Genomic DNA, 16,764 nt, shown 5'->3' with positions numbered 1-16,764 from the left:
CCCACCTTCATATCCTTCCTGATCAAGACTCACTCATCAAAACTGCCTTTTGTTTACTACTGTTAGTCACTGATTATTGACTTTGCTAATCAGTAACCTTGAGTATTTCAAATGGCTGAATAGGTTGTGGTACTTGAGATTGTACAGGCAGTGAGATGGTGAATCAGTGCATATACCATGTCAGCTGTATCTCTTTCCTCATGTTTATTTGTGTATGGATGTATGTATGCATTTATTGCTTTGTTTGCTTGTTTGCTATCAGTGCAATTAAACTAGTCTCGGGACCGTTTTCACCCTTGACCTAGGATTACTGGTTAAGGATAGCTAACATGCAGACATAATCGCTTTCACTAAAACATTACATACAGTGAAATCCAAATCAGTGAGTAACATGTTACAAAATGCATCCGCCAAAAACAGCACTTCAAGTGAAGTAATGATTCTTGAATGAGTTTTCATCACAATACATTATACAAAACAGTTAAATGTAACAAATCAGCCATTTGTGTATCACTGCAGAGAAAGGTCTTATAATTCAGTTGATCCTTGTTAGATGTGAGAAGAACAACTGTCTATAAAGGAAGTAGCATGTGAGTAATACATCAAAATAATGTAGGGATAAAAGGCAACCTGCTAAATATGTGGTTCAAAGTAAACTGCCATTTATCCCTGCCTTTTGTATCAGTTTCATAGTTAAGAAAGAAAATATAAAAATGAATAAGTAAATAAAAATAAAAGAAATATGCATACACAGTGTGTGAATATGCATACACTATCCCCTGGATTCACGAAGCTCCATGCAAGAATAAGGCTATTCTTGCATGGAGTGGTTCATGTCCATTTAGGATAGCACACGCCTTGCATATGCATGAAGGCATGCTGCTATCTAAACTAAACGGACTCAAACCAGGAGCAAGCGCAGAAGGCATGTGTCAGCAGTGCCTGCACCTGAAACACACCCCCTTTGCTCTGAAAGTGCCGTATGGCACTTTCTGATACAGATGAGTGTCAAACTATATAATTTTAGAGCCTGACTCTAATAATATTATATAGTAAATAAGAGTCCGCAGACATTAAGATGTAAATAGCTAACATTTCAGTGTCCGTGGACACTGAAAAACAAAAATAAAAAACACAAACACTTAGAAGACAGCAGCCTTCAGGTGCACTCCCCCAAATGTAAGCACTCTTGCCCTATATGCATGAAAGCAGTAGAGCAAGAGGAAAGGAATACAAAATAAAAAAAAATCAATAATATTTTTTTTGTCATGAAATAAATCTGAAGTTTAAGCACCAAGCAGCTTGTTTGCATGGAGTGCCACCATGCTTAGCCTGGCTGAATCCCTGAAAATGATAGACATGTGCTACTGTGATAGAAAACATCATTAAGTTGCCGTAGCATAGTAGTACTGCCGTGGTATAGCATATAGAACATGATTGGTTCGACTTCCCCCTCTGGCAAATTATTTAACGAACTTTTGAAGAATTTGAATGCTAGATGTCAATCATATGGCTCACGTATAGAACAGTAGGGGTGAGAATATGTAAAATATAAATGTAAAAAATACTTTATAAATTTAATGAAAAAATAGATTTAAGCAATGCTTTGCTAGTGCAAGCATTGCTTATCTGTTTTCAGCTCTGCTTAGCTAGTGTAAGCATTGTTATGCAGATTTGCACAGAGCTATGCATAGTGCAGCATATTAAAACTGGTCAATCAAGAAAAAGTGTGGGAAAACTGCCCTATTTAAACCACACAGGTGGGAATACAGCCATAACCATTTGAGAATGTACACAGCAGGACCAAAATGTCTGGTGTTGGTGAAGGTGTGTGCTTCCAAGCGCAATGTTGGGGCATCCAGGAGTACAGGGTCATGGTTGGGCTCCTAGTTAAAAACCATGACTGCAGGCTGCTGCAGGGCCAGCACCAGGGCTCACAGTACAAAGAGGAGGCCTGGGACCAGCTTGCACGTGATCTCACAAGTGCCACTGGGATACCCCAGACTGGTGAGCAAGTACATCATCACCATAATGACCTGAAGCTGAGGAGGGGTGCACTCTTGGACTAGTGGATCCAAGAAGTCTGAGCACAGGATGTCCAACTTGTCTGTAAGTATGCAGTCTTATGCATATCTAACTAAGTATGGAAAAAGTTCAACTTGTGACTGTGCAGGTGTGATTAATGTGTGATGTCTTCCCATACAGCTGCTGCAGAGAGGTCCCAGAATGTGGAGGCTCATGCCCAGTGACTGGCCTGGCTGTGTTGGCAGTATGGTGAGTACAGAATACCCCTTACTATTAGCAGTCAGAAATGAAAATCATTGTAATGGTAGTACTACCCGTATATATAATTGTGCTGTAAAAGTTAGGAATAAATGCTTGTGTCAGGCTGCCAGTGTTACAATGAAGTATTCCCAGCTGCTGTGTAATACACATATCAGTAGCAAACAAAGTACAATATGCAAGAGAGGAATATTACGATATGTATGAGTGTGTCTGAGTGAACCTGCCAAGAAAGTGCCATGTCAGGGCTACTGTAACAGTTAGAAATGAAAAGCATTCCCCTGTGCAGATCATGCAGGAATAGTAATTGTGGAGTTCTGAGTATTACACAGATATCTATGTCAAAACTAATAAAGGTGTTCCAAACACTGGTGTGTGTCATCTCAATTGTACTGGATGAATAGAAAGTGTATGTCCTGCAGAATGCATTAACTGAGGTGAACTGATTTAGCACTGCTTGTCTGCATACTTTAGAATGGGTATGTCAAATAGCTAGAAAAAAGCAACAGTACATATTCCCATCAGAATGTGTTTTACTTGTTTGTCTTCCAGTATTGTCCTGTGTTAACCTTTCAAGTTCAGCCTTATGTAGCTGTGAATGTACTGAGAAATGTATAAGGCTAATAGGTGCAGATTTAAAACCTACACTGTGTACTCGGGAATCTAAATTGCAGAATGTAGTTGTAAAACAGTCAAATGTGCAATACAGCTAATGTGCACGTTTCACAAACAGTGACACCAATGTCTGTGTGTATGCATAATTTGTACTGAAAATGGGAAATAAATAATGCAACGTCATAATAAAAGTACTGTGCACAAAAATATGTACTAAATAGAAATGTCACAACCAACACACAACACCTCCCCAGTAGCTCAGCCTGACAAGGACTAGGCCTGTGGTTCAATTTTGCATACACAGCATGGTTCAAATCTAGGGACCACCACTAACATCTCAGTCTGGTTCTACAGTTGTAAACTGCAATCTGAATTGAAAAAATAATGTACTGCAACACATACATTTTACATACAGGGCACACAGTTAAAGAAATATGAATAGAAATACTAGTATGATGTGTATAACTATGAAAGGTGTGCAATTGTTGTGTTGGTCAGCCCCTTTCCTACAAATAGATGCAAGCGAGACATCCACACTCTGCAGTCTGGCTCAGACAAGCCCCTCAAGTGTCACCCTGTTATGGACAGTTTACCCAGTTGCCAAGAAACCTGCACACAGAGAATGTCACAGTAGATGTATGTGAAAGGCACAACACACACTCCAGGGCCTGCAACTAATATGTGATTCTGAAATAGGTGTAGAAACAGCAATGTAATGTGCACACAGTTCATCTGCACAGACCCACAGGTAAAGAAATTGGAATAGAAACAGGACTGATGTGTATAACTAAAATAAGGGTACAATTGTTCTGTTGATATCTACAGCTACTGGTGTGCTGTAGCAGTCCCATGGCCCAGGTAGAGTGTAAGTGTGGCCAGAATGTAGAGTAATGAATATTAGTGTACTGACAAATATACTTGATTGCAGTTGTCAATTGAATATGTTCCCTTCCCCCGCCACTCAACTGATCCAAACATCACACTGAAACCAACATGGGTATGTTTCTAAACAAATCTCTACTATTTGGACCATTGTTCCATTTGGTTTATCGTTGTTTAAACTGTGCATGGTAATATTCCCTGTTGAATAATCATCTTATTATCTACCTGATATACCACTAACTGGCATGCTGTTGCAACCCTGAATGCCATTCCATATATGCATGAGTTCTGTTCGCTATGGCACTGTTATAATTGCACTGTTTTGGGTAAATGGGAATATCCATGCATGCTATTTTGACTAATGTAATGTATTGTGCATGACTAACCAATATTCATTGTTAATTTCCACACCATAGCACATATGGGAAGGCAGATCCTAGCTGATATACCTCTCCCACTCCATCTGGCTGAGGCACCGGGTCCCAGCGTGTCTGTGACCCAACCCTGACCTCCCTCATCTGCTGGTCCGGCATCACCCTTGGGTAGAACTGCTGCAGGGGATGTGGTTCGCCCCCTCCTGCAAGTGGGCGTGGTGAGGATGTTGTCACCCGGGATGAGGTCTGTGGAATGGTGCACAGTGTCCTCCAGATGGAGCTGGATGACTGCCTGCACCAGGTGGAGGGCAGGCTGTCACACTTAGAGGGGCAGGAAGCCCCTCCAGCCCAGCCCCCAGCACAGCCACCTTTGGGGCTATGAAGGAGTAGTGGTGACTGCTATTGGGTGGGGACATCAGTGCCACTACTACCATCTGGGTGGCTCATGAGCCTCAGATTCCCAAGCACCCTCCCCCTCAAGGTGTTTACCCCCCCATGTGTCATACACTGCCCCTGTTTGCTGTCTTATCTGTCTTGTCTGTCTACAAATGCAACCTCTCCTACTAAACATCCCTCACCACACTTATCAATAATCCTTCCTTAACATCCTACTCTCACCTTAAAAAAAAGGGCATCTGTCCCACAAAAAATCATGTCCCATACATAGCTCTGCATTTTGCCCAGAGACATGTACCCAGCACACAGTCTAACCCTACCAATCATCCATATTGTATGATGCCCACACACCTCCCTGTAGGGTGTGAGGCTCCAAATTCTAAATTGCCCACATTGAAAGCAGTTATTGCTGCCAAAGAAATGCAGAGCTATGGTCCTTTCCTACACCCATTGCAGAGCTATGGTCCTTTCCCACACCTATCCTGCACATCCCTACTTGTTTCTCCTCTTGTTTGCTCCCCTGCTTGCCCCAATTTCACCACTTTCCTAGCTGTCTTTTTTCTTTTCTTTATTTGAAATTAGCATGGGTTTAAGCATCCGTAAGTGGCCGTACCTGGTTGTAAGCTAAGCTAAGCTCACGTAAGAGTTGCTTAGATCCACGCAAACCCACACAAACCTGCTTAAAGCTGCTCAGAACTGCCTTAACCACTCTGTATCCAACAGTCATTGTTCTACCTAGCAACAAAATAAACAACCCTTGAACCCAGGACCCTGTATACTACAGTCACAGCAGCTAACTACTAAGCCATCACAGCTGTGAAGAAATTTGTTGTTTTTCCTAATATATTTGTCAATGCACATACTGAATAGTAGTAAAAAACTGCTTTGATTTCTACAATTGTATAGCACTTGTTAGTGATATTAGTGTTGAATCAAGTATGTTATTGTATCTAAATATACACATATCAGATAAATATGGTGTGATACATCTGGGAAGGAATATGCAACAGTCATGTTTACACATAACAAGGATTTGGAGATATATATATATATATATATATATATATATATATATATATATATATATATATATACATACACACACACACACACACACACACACACACACGTAGATATATGTATACATGTACATACACATATATATTTATATATATATGTATTGCTATACATCTGTATATTACGTTATATATATGGACATATATAGATCTATCTGTATATATATATATATATATATATATATATATATATATATATATATATATATATATATATATAGATATATATATATATATATATATATATATATATATATATATGTATATATATATATATATATATATATATATATATATATATATATATATATATATATATATACACATATATGTATAACATATGTCCATAACATGTAGTGGAGTCATACCTCAGCACCAATAGTCACAACCTCTTAGTGCAAGGGGATGTCCTGTAAATATTGCAGGTATAAATGTAGACTTGTACTACTGTAACAGGGGTTGTCTTGACAAAAATGTTGTGTGGGAAGTCACACCTGATATTGACATGTACGCTATCAGTTACTGACAGCCATCATAAGATCATCATAGTACAGTACCACACAAAACACAGTAATGATCCTATGGAATACAGCAGAGATATGACCAATAAATGTGGACAGTCTGACACACTCTGGTCAGTCCAGATGTATACACAGCACCCCTTAGTGTAAGACGTGTAGATGTTTACAGCCATGTAAATGGGGATGTCACGAAAATACTGGAATAGATAAGCTCACACAGTTTATGCATTCACACACTCCTGTTTGTCCTGACACATAATAACCAGAGGAGCAGAGACCACTAGCCCACATACTACCCACTAGTTAGTGACATACATCTATACAGCATCTTACTGCTTTGTCAGAAATACACAACAGTTATGGTTGCCTGGCAACAGTACATCTGACAAATATCTGGACATAATATCACACTGGGTAAATACACTGAGCTGCTAGGCATGTCACAAAGCACGGTGCAAACTACAGACAGACTGCCACAACACTTGCCTACATTTCTTATGGGGGAATACACATGTACTTTAAATATAACAGGCTCTACAGGCATGTAACAGTACAGATTAACAGACACCTGTGTGAAAGTGCATACCCACAACCAATCTGAACACAGCCACAGTCACATATGGTAAGCATACTTAAAATTACAGTATATGGACTGTGCGAACAAGACCATCCTCATATGTGCCACTCACACAATAACCCTACATATACTGGGTCAATACGCAGAGTATTCCAATGCTTGACTGTGGTATGGGACATGTGTCAGCCTGACTCTACAAACATGTATGCCAATAGGGTACCATACACTGCAGCATGCAACATCACATAAAACAGGACAAAGAACAATGACATCTACCACAGTCTGTACACAGGCCAAGGTACATATTCACAATACACACTCTGTTGACAATCATCATAAGTACACAAACCTCACTACTGTACACACTACAACAGAATGTCCAGGTTTTGTTCTCAAATATAAGGCCTACTATACATAACATGTCTAGCAGTCTGATATCTCACTGGCTTGTTATCAGGTATGATGTCAGTGAATAATGATGTACTGAACATATGGACCTCTTACTGCATGGCATATGTACAAAGGTTGACATAGTTGTGGCTGGGGGCACAAATACAGGGTCAATATTGACATGTTGCTGTGATAAACCCATACATTTACTGCTGTGAAAGGGTTTGTTTTGACATATGTCTTCTAAGGGATATAAAGTCAGTAACTCACATGGCTGCCACCATGTACTGACTGCAATCCTTAGAGTATGCTACTGCATTTCTAAAGATAGTTAACGTGTGAGTAACACAACACATGTAAGACTCCAAACACTGGCCAGTCTGCAGATAGCCCTAGAGGTGAGAGTTTCCCCAACCACATAACACTGTCATGACAGATATTAAATCATGTAGAACAGCCATATCCACACAACCACTGTTAAACCAACATTACTTCAAATGTAGAAGAGCAATACTTACATTCTGTCCTCATGTCTGGAACATCCCCCTCCAGTTTGTTGGTCTGTCTCCACAGTGTATGTTGTAAGAGGTATATCCAACTATCATCTGTGATGCTGTTTGTCAAGCACCCACATGACGTCCTGCTCACAGTGAAGGAAAAGTGCCATCACCCACATGAAATGCTTAGTTATATGAGTGTGTTTCCATGCAAGTGGCTATAGGAATGATACCACAGCTGTTCCACATGCAATCAGCAAGTGGGGGACTGAAATTCATGCACAGGTCATCAGCTGGTCATGAGCATCAGTTACAAAACACAAGCTGCTGCCTAAGCAAAACAGGTGTACTTTTCCACATCCACCAGAGAGGGTGTGAGAATGACAGAGAGAGACAAAGTAAGAAAGGAAGGCAGTAGGAGAGTTAAATCTAAGCATGTGTGTGCATGATCTGTGGGTGGAGAGTGGTATCTGGGCATTATGATGGTTGCCTATATTGTGTACTAATCTATACTGTCACATGGTAATTGCACATGGCTGTACACATTTATGGATGAGGATTGTCAACAAGAATCTCCACAATGTTTGGAAAATGTTGGCCTTGTAATGTTGACAATGGGACATGTAGCTACTCAATATAATGATGTGGCAAAATCCACACTGCAATGGACCCTGTCATTACACAATCACCCCAAAAAAACACTGATAATACACACTTACTAGTACTGGGTTTCAACCCCCTACCTGACTATGTATTGCTATTACATTGCTATGCAGTTATTGCATGCACCATGGAGTTTACTTGCTGGAGAGCTGTCCAACAGTATCTTTGAAGGTGAGTGACATCAGCAGCAATGATAAAGGAGGGACAAGGGAAGTGTAGTACATGTGGCTGTCCACAAAAGCAGGTGTTAAGGAAGACACAACCACAGTCTCTCAGGGACTCACACACATTATCACAGCTGGCAGTGTTAGGATTAGAACTTCTAACTAACTAGTTTGCTACACTTCAGTATTATACAGTTATCACATGCACCACAGAGCTTATCAGGTTGATAAATGGCCAAAGGGTTATTTCAAGCTTACTGACATCAGAAGGCCTACTACAGTTGGGCAATGGGAGGTGTAGTGAGTATGAATGGCTTCAAAATCATTAATCTCCACACACACACATATACACACACACACATTTGCCAGTACTGACATGCATGGGTTCATTGCTTCACAGGTGTGTAGTAGTTGACTGTGCCATAAAGCTTTACAAGGCTAGGCAAAAGGAATACCTTGGCATCAGGCCACATGACAATGGTCTCCAGTGTGGCTCAGGGGTGTAGTCTTTAGATTGGCCGACACATGTGGGTATTGTATTCACCATCCACTCATCTGGGTTACTATTGTGGGTGGCCAGTGCTGTGCAATGCTTGCCATGTATGTGATCTATATTTCATAACATGGACAGTGTCTGGGTTGTGCACATGTCGCACATGCATATTCTGTGACACGTGGAACTGTACCTGGGGTCTCTGGGGCATGTTGTGTAGACAGATTGTTACCATCTGATGTGGCATTCCTGACCTCATGTGGTGAGACCTAGCTATAGAACTGAGGTTCTGCCTGCACCTACATTGCCAACATGATACAGATATTCAGTGAAGTTAATGGCATCTGTCCATACAGGGCATGTGTATAAGGCATGGTATTCCCTTTGTGGGTTACAGTTACAGACTCTACTATTGCTTCAGGTGTCCAGTGGTGGAACATAGCAAAGGACCACTGTAAGCAATTATTTGCCTATTGTAGGGATGGAACAGGGTGCCATGTCCTTTTACTTGCTGGATAACACACACACTCAATCAGGAGATGTTACACATCACAGTACATTCTGATGTCAGTGGCAGTGTTGTGGTCAACAGGCATGAAGTCTACTGCAATCACACCGTTGTTACTATCTGTGTGCAATATGCAGAGAACTAACAATGTAGTGGTTGTTGCCTAGCTAAGTGTATTTGTGCATGAGACATGGGTGGAGAGTGTTCTCTGGGTAATACAACGGTTGACTATATTGTTCACCGATCCATAATGTCACATGTATGGCTATGGATTGTCTACACCAGCCTCTCTGCTGTTTGACATCTGTTGTCCTTGTAAGGTGGACATTGTGACATATAGTAGGTCCTCAATACAAGAATTTAGCAAAACCCACCCCACACTGAATCCTGTCATTACACAATCACAGGAACCTCCACACAGGATACTGATGACAAACACACACACTTGCCAATACTCAGATTCATACCCTTGTCTAGCTATGCATTGCTACCACAGTGTACCGAATATATTGCATGTGCCATGTAGCTTATTGGATGAATGTTGTCCTGAGGTACTTCTAAGGTGAGGGACATCACCAGCCCTTGTAAATGTTGGCACTGGATGATGTAATGGGTGAGAGATCCCAAAAAATATTTTTATCCTAATCACACATTTACATTTGCCAGGGGTGAGGATCAAACCTCTATCTAACAATTTTTATAGACCATTATGTTACATACTTACCACATGCACCACTGGCCTGACATGGTATAGGCTTCGCTACAGATACTTGTAAGGTGGATGATAGCTGCAGGACTGCTCAAGTCAGGTTCTGAGATGTGTACTGGCTGTAAATAGGGACAAAAACTGTGAAGTATATGCACAAACACTTGCCACAGATGGGATTCTAACCCATAGCTGTGTAGTTACTGCTACTACATTGTTCCGCATTTATGGCATGCACCACAGAGGCTAAAGGGATAGCCCTTTTCCAAAGATATATTTCAAGGTAGATGACATCATCAGCTTTGTCAATGGAAGGTGTAGTTACTGTGAATGGCCTCAAAAGCATTACGCTCCACACACACACACACACACACACACACACACACACACACACACACACACACACACAATTCCACAATTGTCATGTGTGAGATTAGAACTCTTACCTAACTAGTATATCACAACAGAACATTACACAGTTAGAGCACATGCCACAGAGCTTATAGGGCTAGCCTTTCTTCAAAGGTGTATTATAAGGTGAATGACATCAGCAACCTTGCTAAAGTAGGGCAAAGAGAGGTGTAGTGACTGTGAATGGCTTCAAAAGCAGTGATCCCTACAACACACACACACACACACACACACACACACACACACACACACACACACACACACACACACACACACACACACACACAGTTTCACAATTACCATGTCTGAGGATTAGAATTCTTACCTAACTAGTACACCACACTATAGTATTACTCAATTATAGCACACACCACAGAGCTTATAGGGCTAGTCCTTCTGCAAAGGTACATTTCAAGGTGAATGGCATCAGCAGCCTTGCTAAAGTAGGGCAGTGGGAGGTGTAGTGACTGTGAATGGCCTCAAAAGCATTGATCCCTACACGCATAAACAAAGAGTTTCACAGTTGCCATGTCTGTGATTAGAACTCCTACCTAATTAGTACACCACACTATAGCATTATTTAGTTTTAGCACACGCCACAGAGCTTATCGGGCTAGTCCTTCTCCAAAGGTGTATTTCAAGGTGACTAACATCAGCAGGCTTGCTAAAGTAGGGCAATGGAAGGTGTAGTGACTGTGACAGCCTCAAAAGCATTGATCCCTACACACACAAACACAGAGTTTTACAGTTGCCATGTCTAGGATTAGAACTTTTCTCTAACTAGTACTTCATACTATACCATTACACAGTTATTGCACGCACCACAGAACTTACAGGGTTGACTTTTGTCCAGGGAGGTATTTCAAGGTAACTGACATCAGCAGGCTTAATAAGTACAGCAATGGAAGGTGTAGTGACTGTGAATGGCCTTAAAAGGCATTGATCCCTACACACACAAACAAACACACAGCATTTCACAATTGCCATTTTTGAGATTAGAATTCCTACCTAGCTAGTACATCATACTATAGTATTACCCATTTATTGCACGCGCCACATAGCTTAATGGGATGAGTCTTTTCCAAAGGGGTATTTCAAGGTTACTGACAGCAGGCTAGTTAAACTAGGGCAATGGGGAGTGAAGTGTGTATGAATGGGCTATAAACCATTCCTCTGGAAACTCACACACAACTTTACATTTGATTGGACTGTGTATATAACTGCTAGATGAATAACGACTTGTACTGTCATGTTACACAGTTATCACAAGCACCACAGACATTATAGTGCTGAGGGCTACCAGAAGCAAATGTCTACAGTGACAGACATTGGCACATCATGTGATATTAGCCAATTGGATGTGTGGTGGGTGGGACAGGCCTTATTATGGGAAGCTCTTTGCTACTGTCTGTCTCTCTCTTTCCCACATCTATGTTTGTGTATGTTTGACCTATTATAGTGTGTTGTCCTTGGATATATGTGTGTATTCCTATCCAATGTGCGTGCAAAGCATGACTGATGTGCAATGTGGAGTGTATGTACAGACATCTGTGACTGACAGATATGTATAGTCCACTGTTGTTGCCAGACATGGGCTTCATTTCTCTAAGTGTGGGAGCATGCCCAGTATGACCTTCTGTATTGAATTTGTGAATCCATTTCAGGTAGGTTGTACTCCAGTACAGGCATTTGTGTTCTACACCTACAGCTAACAACCTGTTTCTGCAGGATATCTGTAGATAGGTTAACAATATGAGGTCACAATGGGCAAAGGATAGTGGGATACTGTAAGTAATTGTGTCTGTGCTGCTTCTGCTACTTTGTTTTGGTGTTAGCAGAGATATTCAGACATATGCACTGTTTTACTCTGTGATGTATTATGTCATCAACTACTGAGAGATATACATATTTGCTTACAGTAATTTCCTGGGGAATACAAGATGAATGAATCTGTGTCCAGTATTGTTATCTGCAGTCTACATATTCTTGCACAATCATGCCATTCTGGAGGGGAAGCTGCAGACACTTGCTAATGGGTCTGTGTAAATGGTCCAGCACATTGATACTGTGGTGGCTGAGGATCCCATGCGTGTACATCTATTGACGTGACAGAATGGCCATATCCTGCTGTGGCCATACCTCTCAGCTATACAGATTCACACAGGTTGCCCAGAGGCAGGGCTCATATATCTGGTCATTACCCCTTCACATTCTGGTTTATGAGTAGGTCTGTAGCCACCCATTCCTGTGTTTGCAGGCAGGGAAAATATGGGCACACATCAGAGTTTCAGACTTCACACACTCCATGGCATCCATGCTTCTACCCCTCTCCCACTGTTATTCTATCCTCTTCCTAACATTGTGCAAGCGATATCTGATAAGTATCCCTAAAGTTATCACTTCACCCCAGCAGTATTTAGGGGTTGATTTACAGTTCATGCAATAGGACATGGTGGACATGGTACTGGGATTTGTTGACATGGCCTTGCATTTGTGTTCTTTGGACTGTGTTATGTCATTATTTGGGACTCCATGAGATAAAATACATTAGCAGTATAGGTGAGACACAGGCCTTTGGCAGAAGACTGTAGGGCATTTGGAAGTGATGCAGGCCATCTGTGGCAGGCCAGTGCATTCTGTCACATCTACAGTCCCAGGCTGCAAGCCACTGTATTCCCCTGGGGTAACAGGGTAGGTGTGCAAGGTGTTAATGGCAATAGTTTCTGTCCTAATTAATCCATTGGTGTGTATGCTGGCAGGGTGCTGCTTACAGCTAAGGACACATCTGCATGGGACACCTCTTCAGCATGCTGCATTCTGTGGGTATTCCCATGCAGAAGTGGGAGTCATATTGTACTCATTCCCAAAGGCAGGGATATGACCTGTGAGGAACCTGTGGCTGATGATGGGGTGAGCTGAGTCCATGTGTGTTATGGAAGCTACTTGTAGCTGACTCACAGATATATGTGGGGCATTCCCCTTATGCTGGCTTGTGTGGGGACAGCAGCAGTTTCTCAATACTTCATAACTGTGCCTTTTGTGATCTGCCAATGTTTGGCTAGACTACATCAGTATTCCATACTACACAGACAACTAATGTGAGGCTAACCTGTATGTACAATTCCAAAGGTGTGTCCATTTGACAGTAACATTTTATGCACTCTCTGTCTAGAGTACTTCCATCTGTGTACTGTGTGTATGTCTGGGCCCACATTCATGCCAAGTCTATCTTTCAGATGGTGACAGATTATCAGAACAATTAGTATGGATTACTGCTGGATTGGGTCTTTCTGGGATGCACTGTGTTTGGCACTGCAGTTGTTAGAACTTCGCCATGTCATCAACAGTACTGGCCATTGGCCACCGGGACACAACCCTCCATGCCTACATGCTGACCACTTTCACACAATATACAATACACAACAACCTAACACACAAAGCGCTCCATATTGAACACGTGCAACAATCTATCCTGCTAATTTGGCCAGCTAAGGTAATCTGTGTTCCACTGTTATTATACCCACACATACATGTTACTACATTTCTACATAGGATTGTGGGGAGGGGGGGCACACCTCCCAACTGTAAACATTTGCTATGACCGTACTGGTATTTCAGGTACTCTGTTGGCTTCCATTCCATTCTGTATTTTGACCTGTCATGCAGACTACAGGCATATCAGTGTAGTACAGATCTTAGGTTTTATTGACCTACATTTCAGTTTCAGACTTCTTACCCTTCAGAACTAACATCCCACTGCCTGACCTGTTGTAGTCTGTCTGCGCAGGTCTGGAGGGGAGCTGTTCTCCATTTCTATCAATCGGAGGCCTTATCACAGCCTTTCTTTGTGGTCATCTGCACCTGTCCTGCTGGCTGAGACTGTTGCTGGGTATTTGAGACTCACTGACATACATGTGTGTGTCCCATGGACACACATTTTCACCACCACATGCCCTGCATTGAGATTTGTCACCTTGTTTAGTACTGCCTACTATGTTGATACCAGTATTTGCTATGGATTTCATGCTGCCCATATAGGTGTCTACTATCTGCTGCCATCCCATTCAGCCACCCAATTCCCTTGCATGCTCACAACCATACCATAGATACAAGTAGCAGAACATACTACTCCATTCAGCAGTTGAGAGTGAGAGTAACTTACCTTGTGGCTGTGCCAGTACTGAGGATGGTGCTGGAGGGCTGACTATGTCAGATGCACATAGTACACTCACTATACATGGTTAAGCACAGGTAGTGTCATGTTTGGCATCCCTTTTACTGTATGTGTGAGTCAGAAAGAGGTGTCATTCCCTGGGTTCCTACGTGTCAGTGCATGTGCTATGCATTGCCTCTTTGCCAAAGCCTGTGCATACTGGGCATGCCTCCTTCTGCCTACAGGGGCAGGCTCAGGTTGTTCCTCCTCTGACTCACTCTGTGCCTGTGCTGGACTTGGCAATGGTGTGAGGCTGTGTGTCCCTGCCCATGCTGTTCATGCTGCAGCTGTTTCCGCAGGACCATATTGTGTAGCATGGCGCATACAATGACAATTTGGGTATATGTAGCTGGAGAGTACTGCAAGGCTTCACCGAATATGTACAGGCACCGGAACCATGACCTGAGCATCCCAAACACATGCTCTGTTATGGTTCTGGTTTGTGCGCGTGCTTCATTATGGTGTTCTTGTTCGGGTGTGTCTGCATTTCTGATGGGTGTCATCAGCCATGGCTCCAGTGCGTAACCAGCATCCCCCACTAGTTGGCCATATGGGTTGTCCCCATTGGCAAATCTCTGGTACAGCCATGTCATATGCTAGATGTGGTAGTCGTGATAGCTTCCAGGGCTGCCAGCACACACATTCATTGATGGAGTAGAAGCCCTTGCTGTTTATGTAGACCCTACCCCACTGACCAGGTGGTGCTTTGATGTGTATGTGCATGCACTGTATAGCATCCACTGCCTCAGGGTATTCTGCTATTTGGTGGAAGAGATGCATATTGCTGGTCAACGCCTTATGGGTGTTGTAGAAATATATGTACTCACCAGCATGTGCTGACATGGCATCCAGGAACTGGTTGAGTACCCTGGATGCTGATTTCTGTCAAATCCCCGTGAAATCCCCAGTTGGCCTTTGGAAGGTACCTGTGGCTAGTATTCTTTAGTCTACACATACCTCAGTATCCACTGGGATGTGTACCCCTCTGTTGGTTCTGTGTGTGAGGTGTGCCCAGCACAGCTCAACAATTTGCTGTAGGAGGTCCATGTCCACCCTATAGTGCTCCACTATCTTCAGCTCATGTAGCCCCTGGTAGGTTATCCTGGGTCTGTATACTCTTCTCCTTCTCCTCACTGTGGGTTGGTCATCAACATTGTCATCCTCACCACCCACAGCCTCTTCCACATATTGATTTATGAGAGCAAAAGCAGCCCCTATCATTTTGTTGCTTTTGTTAGGTAAAATTTCCCAGTTTGTGTACACCGGTGGTGTAGAGTTTGTGGGAAAAAACAGAGAGGAAAGGTGTTTGCATAGTTTATAGTAATGTGCTGGGCTGCTGCCTGTGTAATTGGATGGTTCTGATACATTTCACCTGTCAGGTTTCATTCATAGTTTCATACCTAGGGCCCTAGGGCCCTAGCTAGCCTGTGTGTGGCCAGAGTGTGTGTCTCCCCACTTATGACCACAGAATATTAGATTAGTAGTTTGCTGTGCCTCCAGCAGTGACAGACACAGAGATGATCAGGGTAAAAACCACGATCTCCCCACTCCATCAGAGATTCTCTTGAACAGTCAGTGAGGGGCTCTGCCTCACATGGACTGGGATTCTGTTCCATAGTGTAGGGAGTCTCTGGGTGATGAACCTGTCAGCTATGCTAGTTCTCCTTTATTACCTTCCTACTGCTGTTTTCCTTTCCCATTGCCTTCCTGTTTAAGCCCCGAGATTTACCACACAAACCCAGTGCTCAGATGTAAATGGAGCTGCTATTTCCTGTTTTTTTGTTTTTTTCTTAAACCTGGTGCACAGCGCGCACACCCGTTTAGGCAATGTAAATACTGCTAAGCAGCTTCAAGCACACCGCCTTCCTTAGCTGTGCTTAGCTAAGGGCAAACACGGGCCACACAGTTCCAATAAGCTTACAGCATGCATGACACACCCCCTTATGAAGTCATCTAGCTCTTAGGCTTACACCATGGTATTACTGCACCTAAACG

The sequence above is a fragment of the Protopterus annectens genome, chromosome 2.part0 (assembly GCF_019279795.1).
Source record: "Protopterus annectens isolate FY-2018-M chromosome 2.part0, PAN1.0, whole genome shotgun sequence".
Taxonomy (NCBI): Eukaryota; Metazoa; Chordata; order Ceratodontiformes; family Protopteridae; genus Protopterus; species Protopterus annectens.
Note: the sequence above shows the minus strand (reverse complement) of the source record.